This window comes from Sceloporus occidentalis, unplaced genomic scaffold, assembly GCF_023333645.1.
Source record: "Sceloporus occidentalis isolate IW3139 unplaced genomic scaffold, rSceOcc1.0.p SCAF_1, whole genome shotgun sequence".
NCBI classification, from domain to species: domain Eukaryota; kingdom Metazoa; phylum Chordata; class Lepidosauria; order Squamata; family Phrynosomatidae; genus Sceloporus; species Sceloporus occidentalis.
In genome coordinates this window covers 250,117,985-250,128,604 of record NW_028316981.1, presented here as the reverse complement: position 1 = coordinate 250,128,604, position 10,620 = coordinate 250,117,985, and the positions used below count along the sequence as shown (strand labels likewise).

Below are 10,620 nucleotides of genomic sequence, written 5' to 3'. Positions count from 1 at the left end.
AGACTAAGACCAGGAGCAATGGATGCAAGCTCCAGGGAAAGAGATTCCACCTCAACATTAGGAGGAACTTGCTGACAGTAAGGGCTGATGGACAGTGGAACACTCCTTCCTGGGAGTCTGGTTGAGTCTCCCTCCTTTGAAGTCTTTAAGCAGAGGCTAGATGGACATCTGTCACTCACAGGGGGTGCTTTGATTGAGAGTTCCTGCCTGGCAGAATGGGGTTGGACTGGATGGCCCTTGCGTCTCTGCCAACTCTGCGAGTCTGATTCTCTCTGAGGCACACACTCTCAACATGAGGGGGATGTGCGCCTTTTTAAAACCCTGATTGGCTAGAACCCCCGTCTTTCAAATCAAGGCCAGCCAATAGCAGCCCACCCCCACTGAGCTTTCTCTCTCCGCCCCCGCCCCGTTCTCATCCACAGGCTCCTCCCCTTTCCCGTTGCGTGACACTAATCCCACCCACCCTAAGCCCCGCCCCTTATCTCTTTCCCTGTGCTTGTTGTTTTTTCCCCTCCCCTCCGCCTTTAAGAGAACTCCTCATGGCCGCCGAACCCTGGCTCGTGTCTCCGCCCCTTCGCGGGTGGCCACGCCCCCTTCGCTAGGCCGTCGTAGAAGAGGTGAAGGAAGGAAGGAAGGGACAAGGGAGATCAGATCGCGCGAGCCACTGGAGGAGGAGAAAGAGGTTGCGGTCGCGCTGCTGCTGCTGCTCCTCGCTCAGGTTCTCCGCCATTTGCGAAGAAGCAGGAGGCGGACGAGGAGGAGCTGAGGCAGCATCGCAAGGCCACGCTCCCAGTCGCCGCCGCCGCCGCCGGAGGCTCCTCCTCTTCCCTCTCTCCCCGGCACCAGCGCCACCTTCCTTCCCTTCCCTTCCCTCCTTCCCTTCTCCCGGTTCCTGAAGGAGGCACCTGCGCCCCTCCGCAGCGGGAGACGGACAAGGCCCCAGGCGGCCTCCTCCTCCTCCTCCTCCTCCTGCTCCCCTCTAATTCTGCTTCTTCTTCCAAGGTAGAGCCCTCCGCCTCAGGGAGCGAGGAGAAGGAGCCGGGGGAGGTTTTGCTGAGGAACGGAGGGAAGGTGGAGGAGGAGGAGGAGGAGGAAGCGGGATGCGAGGCTGGCTGGGTGGCGCTCTCTCGCTCCCTCGCTCGCTCTCCTTGACCTCGGGGCACAATGGACGTCGAGGACGGCGGCTGAATGGAGCAGGATTGGGGCCCTCCCCTGGCTGCATGCGCATATATATATATATATATATATATATATATATATGACCCTCTTTCAGCTGCTCCATGGCCGTGGCATTCTGGGAACTGTGGGAACTCGGGCGACAGGGGAGGCAAATCTTTGCATGCTGTGGGAGAGGCGGCATAGAAATAAAACGTTGGTCGTTGTTATTATTATTGTTTACAGAAAGCCCCGCAGTTCCCAGGATGCCACAGCCCCGATCCCAGGGTTAAAGTGGTGGTCAACCCAGGCTGTGCCTTCAGTGCGGTGGGCGCAGGCTTTTCTCGCGAGGGTTGGGGGTGGCTGGTGAGAGGGGGGTATACACAGAGGCCACCCCCGACCCTCGGACTGTGTCTTCACCTGAGAGAAGGACGCCTCTCTAGGAATCTCTAGGCCCTCCAGGGCAACTCTATGGTCAACATCTGACAGACACTGGCCATAAACCCTAGTGGAGTGTCCTCTCTAGGAATAATCTCTAGTGTGTCTTTCAGGGCAACGTTTCGTTAAAGCTGACCATAGAGTTGCACTGGAGGACCTAGATATTCCTAGATAGAACATTAATCAAATCCATGAATAATCAAAGCCTCAGATATGGAGGGATGGGTGTATTGATCTCTCTTGCTCATTTGTTTGTTTGTTGTGTGCCTTTGACACCAGGCGTGTTTTAGTGTCCCATAGCATATATATTAAGCCGGAAACCTCCCTGGGAGCCAAGATGACCAAAGCGAGGCTGTCCTACTTTGGCCACATCATGAGAAATCAGGACTCATTGGAAAGGAAACCCGATAATGCTAGGAAAGGTGGAGGGAAGGAGAGAGAGAGAGGAAGATTTCATGCTAGGTGGATAGACTCCATTGAGGAGATTATGGGCATGGATTTGCAGGATCTAAGCAGAGCAGTGGAGCACAGGGGTCTTGAGGGTGTCTCATCCACAGGGTGGCTGTGGGTCAGGGTCGACTTGAAGGCATTTAATAACAACAACAACAAAGTGTAAGCCAGATCTGGCATCAGGTGGGAGCAGCCACCTTGCTGTACTTTCCTTGCTGGGTGAGTCAGTCTGTTGTTGATGTTGTTGTGCTGATGGTGGAGTAAGGTTTGGTGGCTGTCATTATGGTGGCATTTTTAATTCTTTTTTTTTTGGCCAGTATGCGTAGGGTGATGGAAAGGACTATGTGTGTGTGCATCATAGCATGAGGGTGGAAATCACACACACAAACATAGGTGTACTCTCGCGTGTATTTGTGTTTGTAGGGTGGAAGGTAAAAGGGTGAGGAGCAGGTTCACTCTTTGGCTGCTCTGCCAACCAGAAAAGCAGAAGGGAATTAGTAGCTTAATCTCCTTCCTGTGAGGGACGAGCCTCAGCGGACGGGATTTATTGCCGTGATAAAGGGGATGTGTGTTGCTGTGTGTGGCTGCTGGCCCTCCCTCGCCCCTTCTCCCCGGATACGAAGGTAGGATGGACGGCCTGTTTGGATGGCAGATTCCTCTACTCGAAAACAGGCGGGTTTCCTGTTCTGTTACAGCTGCAGATGCTTGACAACAGCATTGCAACCAATCCTTTTTTTTTAAATCCCATGTTCCCATGTGTCTGGTTTAAAGATTGGTTTATTAAGTAACTGTTTTGGCTGGGAAATTAATACCTGGAACTAGTGTTGGTAGTTAGAACTAGTATGGGTACATTTATTTGGATTCCTTTCTAAAGTTTGCAATGATGTATGCTTTAACTGCACCAGGAGTTTTACCTGAACCTGCCATATTCAGAGTTGTTACTTGCAGTTTTGGTGTGTCATATCTGGATTATTTGGTTGGTCTGATGCCAAGCAATTTAAAATATTTCCTTTCTGTCCAAGAATGTAGAAGTTTTTGGTGCTCAAGAGCTATACCTTTGATTTAATTTTCTGTTATACTTCTTCATTTTCATCAATGGAAAAACATGCCATATATGTCAGACTACAGAAGCATAATAAACCAAATCAGCACATCTTTATTGAATAGCTGCTCTGAGAGCCTTTAGGGCTGAAGGGCAGGGTATAAATACTGTAAATATAAATATAAATAATAGATAACATGATTGTTTACAGAGTGGACACTGGCCTTATTTTCATTAGAGGCTCTTTATGCATCATGTTTTAGCCCCTGTAAATAATAGGTCTGACTTACATACTTGGTGAGAACTGTAGTGTTTAAAGCAGCGATACTCTTTAAATTTTGAAGGTACCTACAAAAAATGTTAACATGTGAAGTTACACTTCAATAAAACTACTGAAGTAGTAGTTTTGCTAAGACTCTAGGTCTTGATTTATGAGGAGATATTAACATGTATAACACTTCAGTATTTTCAGCAGTGTCAAGTGCTTATTGTTCATGCTGCCTTCATAACAGTTGTGTCAAGCTTCTCCTTTTTCTGTTTGTAAAGCAAATCAGATTTAACCAGATTTCTTGCTAGACTGTTAGATAAGGCTGTGTGACAAGTTCTGAACCTCCTTCCTTGTTTTAATACCTGCCATGTAATAACTTGCCAGAAACTTTTAAATAAGACTTTTTTCTTTCTATCAAAGTCTGAAAGACAGTGACATAATTTTGCCTATAATCTCCTACATCAATCAGACCCTGAACCACTTTCAAACTAAAACTAAGGAATTCTGCAGAACAACTTCAGAGGGGCTTTTGGTTTTGTGGCTGCCAGAACCTTTTACTTAAAAAGCAGAGAGTAGGTGTGCTTGGATGTAGCAGTATACCATGCTGCTGGGAAACTCTAGTCATTATGGAGGGGCAGCATTCTGGTATGCACTGAACCAAACATATAAAACAGACTAATATGCAACAGTCTTTATATTCTAGTAGGTATAAATGTAGAGTGTTACAATCATTTGCTTCAATTCCAGATTGTGATTGTGGTGAAGATCTCAGGTGGTTGTAATATAGCTGCATAATAACTTCAGGATTTAGTTGTGATACATCCATCCCCTAGCTATGACACAAAGATAATGGAAACACATTTGATATGCTATAACTAGATTGTCTGATAAAGACTTGTATCTTATCATGATAAAGTCATGCTTACTTTAAGTTACTAGGAGTGGAAGCAGTGGAAAGTAATTGAAATTGCCTTGTAGAAATTGAGATCCTTTTAAGAGATTAATAATGTACAGGTTCACACATTGTTAGAAGAACAGAAATTATGTGACTTAAATTTAAGAAAAACATCTTCATGTTCTGCTTTGATACAGTTCCTGCTTCAAGTTGTCCATATTACGTCAACAGTAGTATATTTCTTTTTTAAAAAACATTCAGCGTGGCTGTTGCCTTGTACTGTATATGTAACTAAAATGTGACAATATTTAGGGTCTTTTTGTTTTACTCAACAGATCACTCAACAGGTGCCTTCTTTCTATGATGCAGGCCAAGCTCCTGTACACATTTATCTGAAGGATATTCCATTGAACTCAGTGGGTTTTACAGTGCCTTTATCTTTCCCATATCTAGAATTGATTTGTATTTAATTGGCATTGTTGCCACTTGAGGTATACAGGATACTCAACACCTAGAAGGTACAAAAGGTTTTGTTGTGACACAAAAATAAATAAAACAGACTAACATCTGTTGGCTGCAAAAGTATCATTCCCTTTTGCGCTGACATATCAAAATATGCTGTGGTGCAACCCTCTGCCTCTAGATGTCATATAAGTACAATAATGGAGTCCACCTGTGTGCAGTTCCATTGCCACATGATCTCATATTAAATAACATGTTTCTGTAAGAGTTGGCCGGAGAGTATTTTTAAACATGGAGATCAAGGAATTACCAAAAGAAGTACAGTGCGCCCGTCTCATACACGGCGCCTTTTACGTGGCTTTCAGCTTACACTGAAAGCTGCACAATGGGATTGCAATGGGGTGTGCCTGTGGCGGGCGCACAGCACATCATGCACAACCCCCATTATTTTCAATGGGGCTTGAGTATATGCACTATTTGCCTTATGCGGAGGGGTCCGGAATGGATCCCCCGCATAAGGCAAGGGTGCATGGTATGAGATAAAGTTGTGCAGAAGTACCTATCAGAACTGACACTTAATTTTTTAAAATTATGAACATTCCCTGGACTGCCACTAAATCCAACATTACAAAATTGAAAAAAAAATAGCTTAGTGGGTTGGTCTTGACTGTCCACCAAAAATCAATGACCAAGTAAGGAGGTCATGAGTTAGAACAGCAAGAGGGTAATGGTAACTCAAAGAACTGACAAGATTTATGGCTCAGATGGTAGAAACTGTATGCTCCACAAAGCTCAGCTTTACAGAAGAGTGGCAAGATGAAACAAACTGATGATGAAACAAGCCTGTATCAAAGCCTATCTGGAATTTACACAAAGGCTTGTGGGAGGTACATCAAACCTGTGGGGAAAGGTGGTCCGATGAGAACAAAACTTTTTTTTTTGGTTTTGCTATGGCATCTTATGTGTGGCACAAGTTGACAGTATACATTGTGCTGAGAATACCATTCCCATAGTAAAGCATGGCAGTTGTTATAATAATAATACATTATATTTCCCGCCTCTCCCTGTGGATCAAGGCAGGATTACATCCGATAAAATAAATACAAATACAAAAATAAATCAATAAAATACAGTGCTACCTCGGGTTACGAAATTAATTCGTTCCGCGGCGCCGTTCGTAACCCGATACATTTCGCAACCCGAAAAGGCTTTCCGTTAGCGCTGGAAAGCCGCTAGCCGCGCTTCGCATTTGAATTTCGCGCCGAAACGCGCCGAAATGAATTTCGTAACCCGAAAAATCTTTCGTTACCCGGAACAGTTTTTTCCAATCTAACTTTTTCGTACCCCGGAAATTTCGTAACGCGATCAATTCGTATCCCGGGGTACCACTGTACTGACATTATTAATAAAATTGCATGACAATCATAGCAAACATGGCAGCCATAATCAAAGGAGTGGAACATTTTATTTAATGAGGTTCCTATACAAGGTTGGGTGGGTAAGCCTGCTGGAAGAGATCCGTCTTAAATGCCTTCTTAAAAACATCTAAGGTGGTAATAAGACGGATCTCTTCTGGTAGGCCGTTCCACAGTTTAGGAGCAGCAGCAGTAAAAGCTCTATGGGAAGTTGTTAATCTAGTCATTTGGTATTCTAATAGATTCTTCCCAGATGTTCTGGGAGTGTGGGGCGGATTATGTAGGGAGAGGCGTTCCTTCAGGTAACTTGGGCCCAAGCCATATAGGGCTTTAAAGATGATAACCAATGCCTTATACTGCGCCTGAAAGCTAATCGGCAGTCAGTGAAGAGACTTTAACACAGGTGTTATGTGGTCAGACCTAGATGTACCAGTGACCAACCTGGTGGCCATATTTTGGACCAATTGAAGCTTCCGAACTTGGTATAAGGGTAGCCCCATGTAGAGCACATTACAGAAATCTAAATGAGAGATTACCAGTGCATGTACCACTGCCTTAAGGTCCTTTTTGTCCAGGTAGGGATGCAGTTGGCATATCAACTGAAGTTGATACAAAGCACTCCTGGCCATCGCATCTACTTGAGATGACAACTGTAGGGACGAGTCCAGGAGCACTCCCAACCTGCGAACTTCGTCCTTTAGGGGAAGTGTGACCCCATCTAGGACTGGTTGACGAATCCCCTTCCCTGGACTTGGGTTATCTATCGAGAATACCTCCGTTTTCTCTGGATTCAGCTTGAGTTTGTTTTCCTTCATCCAGCCCATTATTGACCCAAGACAGGCATCCAAAGGAGAGATGACACCTTTAGTCACTGCAGCAGTCGGAGTCATAGAGAAATAGATTTGGGTGTCATCAGCATAGTGATAACACTGTGCCCCATGTCTCTGGATGATCTCACCCAGCAGATTCATGTAAATGTTGAACAGCATGGGGGACAGAATGGCGCTTTGAGGGACACCAGAAGTCAGCTCTCTTTTAGAAGAGCAGCTGTCTCCCAGCATCACCATCTGGAATCTGCCCAAGAGGTAGGAATGGAGCCACTGAAGTGCAGTGCCTCCAATTCCCAACTCCCTCAGGCGTTCCAGAGGGATATCATGGTTAATGGTATTGAAGGCCGCTGAGATGTCCAAGAGCACCAACAGGGTCACACTTACCCTGTTGATGCCCAGACGGAGATCATCGACTAAGGCGACCATGGCAGTCTCAACTCCATATCCTGCCCTGAAGCCAGTTTGAAATGGATCCAGATAATTGGCTTCCTCCAAGGCAGCTTGAAGTTGGAAGGCAACTGCCCTCTTGATTACTTTGCCCAACAATGGTAAAAGGGAGACCAGTCTATAGTTATTTCTCACCAGAGGGTCAAGGGAGGGTTTTTTCAAGAGCATTTTGACCACCGCTTGTTTTAATGTTGATGGAAATTTACCCTCCCTGAAGGATGCATTGATTATGGATCTTAATAAAAATTTCACTGCACCACCTCCCTGGGTGGTCAACCATGATGGGTGGTTATAGGAATTATTTTCATTAAAATGGGTTGGGAAATTAATCACAATTGAGGCAAGATGGGCGGAGCCAAATGTGGGACAATTGTAGAGTGAAACTTATTTCAGTCTGCAAAGTGCCTTGAACCAGAAGGACATTCATTTTCCTGCACCACAATGATCTTAAGCATACTGCTGAAACAACACTAGATTGCTTTAAAAACAATGTCTTACTGGCTGTATGTTTTGCTGGCAGAGTTAAAGCCCAATTGGGAATATATAGTAAGACTTGAAAGTTCCTGTTCACCAGTCGTCCCCTTTAAACTTGACAGAATAATTTTGTCAAGAATGGGCAAAAATGGTGGGATCTAGATGTGCAAAGCTAACACAGGTTTATCCATGAATAGAAATTATCATTGCTTGCAAAGGTGCATGTACCAAGTATTTACTCAGAGGTGTGCATGATTATAATGTAAAATATATAAAATGGCAAAATCAAGATTAGCTTTTTGGAATTTATATTTTTTAAAAAATAATTTAATACTCTGGATGGTTGAATCCATGGAGAAAGAATCTATGGAAACGGAAGACCAACTGTACCAATTTACATTGCAGAACTCTTGAAGACAATTAGACTGAGAAATGGTAACAGGCCCAAGGCCTTCAAGTGAACTTCACAGTTCATGTATTTGAAAGTAATTTCTCACACTTAATTCCAGTATCTTATCCACAAGATGGTTCATTTAATTGAAGTGTATGAATGTTGATAGTTCTACGTTCACAAAAGAGGAAAGCATCCACCAAATGCATCAAAAGGCGAAACTACATCACAAGATACTGTTGATTGTTTAATAACAATCAAACATATTTCAGGCAAAAAAGTATTATTCAGGAACTATTTACAGAAAATTATCAACAGCATCTTCAAGTGTAGACCCTGTTTGTGGTACACATAGTTGTCTATGGGTACGAAGCAGCATGTAGTTGTGCTAAGAAAAGTACTAGAGAGCCAGAATAGAGATTTCTCTTTCATTACATTGCTGAGAATGACACTATTTCCCTGCCCTCAGGCTTACAATCTAAAGAGACAATACACAAAAGGAGAAGGGAATGGCAGTGGGGAAGGGGGAAAGTCCAGCAGATCTTCTCCCTCTGAGGCCTGGACCATGGCAGATGGACTGGAGGGAGGGCCCTTCTTCTTACTCTGATTAGGTCCAATGGAGCTGGCCTGCCCTTTTCTTCCTCTCGATGGTGGATGGAGGGGGAGGGCTCTTCTTTCAGACAAGGCCTGATGGAGCTGGGTGGCCTTTCTCTCCCTGTGAATGATGGTGGATGGTGGGGAGGGCTTTTCTTTCAGGCAAGCCCTGATGGAGCTAGCTTGCCTTTCTCTCCCTGTGGATGATGGTGGATGGAGGGGAGGGCTGTTCTTTCAGGCAAGCCCTGATGGAGCTGGCTTGCCTTTCTCTCCCTGTGGATGATGGTGGATGGAGGGGAGGGCTCTTCTTTCAGACAAGCCCTGATGGAGCTGGGTTACCTTTCCCTGTGGATGATGGTGGATGCAGGGGAGGGTTCTTCTTTCAGGCAAGCCCTGATGGAGCTGGCTTGCCTTTCTTTCTCTGTGGAGAGACGCCATATTACAACCTGGAATGGTGGGATATGTTCCACATATAATTAAGGAATAAGCTTTAAAGAAGATTTAGGCGGGATACAGACCGCCCAAACAGGGCGATCTATCCACACCTTGTTTTGCTGTGCGAGGAAGCTGCAGTGGACTAACCGTACTGCTCCCTTGCGCAGCAAAAAGAACCCTTAAAAGCGGGTTCTTCTTGTGGTGCGATTGTGATGCTGCAGTGCGCCAATGGCGCACTTGCGGCGTCACAATGATGCGGGGATGTGCAGACGCTAAGAGTCAGTCATGTCAAAATGGAGGTGCCCGTGTGTACAGGGTGCCGCCATTTTGACGCTCTTGTCACGTGCTAGGGGTGAGGCACGTACGGGTGGCCAACCCCTAGCACGTGACGAGGGTGCACTTTAGGCCGGTATGTATAGCGCCTTACTTACTTTTTCTCATTCATTTCAGCTTTGCTGTATGTGCACAGCAACGTATGGAAAGAGTGTTAAGAAATTCATTTATTTTATTAAACTGAGTTAATTGTGTTCCAGGGCAATTCTGTCCCAAATGATACTTTTATTCTGTACTCAGCTTTGCTCTTTTATGAAATTTTACAGGGAATGTTACCTTTGTAACCAATTTTTTTTACATTGCCAAAGATTGGTTAAGGAGGAAAGGAGAAGATAGCTTCACAATTCTTTTTGAATAGTAGCACTTGGAGTCATCTATCTATACTAGTGATTCCCAAACTTCAAACCTCCAAGTGTTTTGGACTTCAATCCCCAGAAGCCCCAGACAACTTAGCAAACAGCCAGGAATTCTAGGAGTTGAAGTCCAGAACATCTGGAGGACATAGGAATCACAGGTGAGAATAATCAGAAGTTTAGGAAAACAAGAAATAATGTGTTGAAAACAAGAATCAAATGAATTATTTATTTATAGAACCTTTTATAGAGAAAAGGTTGTTGGTGTTAACCCTTAGAATTACTAACAGGGAATATATATTTTATTAGCTTGGATTCTGTTGGCATTCAGACTTCTCAAGTTACAAAAGATTCTTTGTTGTTGTTGTTAGCTACCTTTAAGTCATTTCCAACTCATGGTGACTCCATGGAAAAGACATCTCCAAGAATCCCTCTCCTCCACTGCACTGCCCAGATGCTGCAAGCCCTTGCTCACAACCCCCCTGATTGAGTCTTTCCATCTGGTTTGTGGTCTTCCTCTCTTTCTTTTACCCTCTACCTTTCCTAGCATTATTGTTTTTTTCCGAGTGATCCATGCTTTCTCATGTGGCACAAGTATGATAGTCTCAACTTGATCATTTTTGCTTCCAAGGAGAGCC

The 10,620-nt window shown here is 44.7% G+C and overlaps 1 protein-coding gene across 7 annotated transcripts in view; it reads left to right on the top strand.

The window, feature by feature from the left end:
• The first annotated feature begins 566 nt into the window (after positions 1-566).
• Positions 567-10,620, top strand: part of CSNK1G3 (casein kinase 1 gamma 3) — a 79,715-nt gene continuing 69,661 nt past the window's right edge. For 2 of the 7 annotated variants that reach the window (XM_089491603.1, XM_089491595.1), the window contains exon 1: positions 806-1,002. The gene's annotated coding sequence lies outside the window, so the exon portion shown is untranslated. Of the gene's footprint in view, positions 618-802; positions 1,003-1,926; positions 2,263-10,620 lie in introns of those variants that run through there. The other 5 variants (XM_089491574.1, XM_089491566.1, XM_089491582.1 and 2 more) reach the window with 4 other exon arrangements.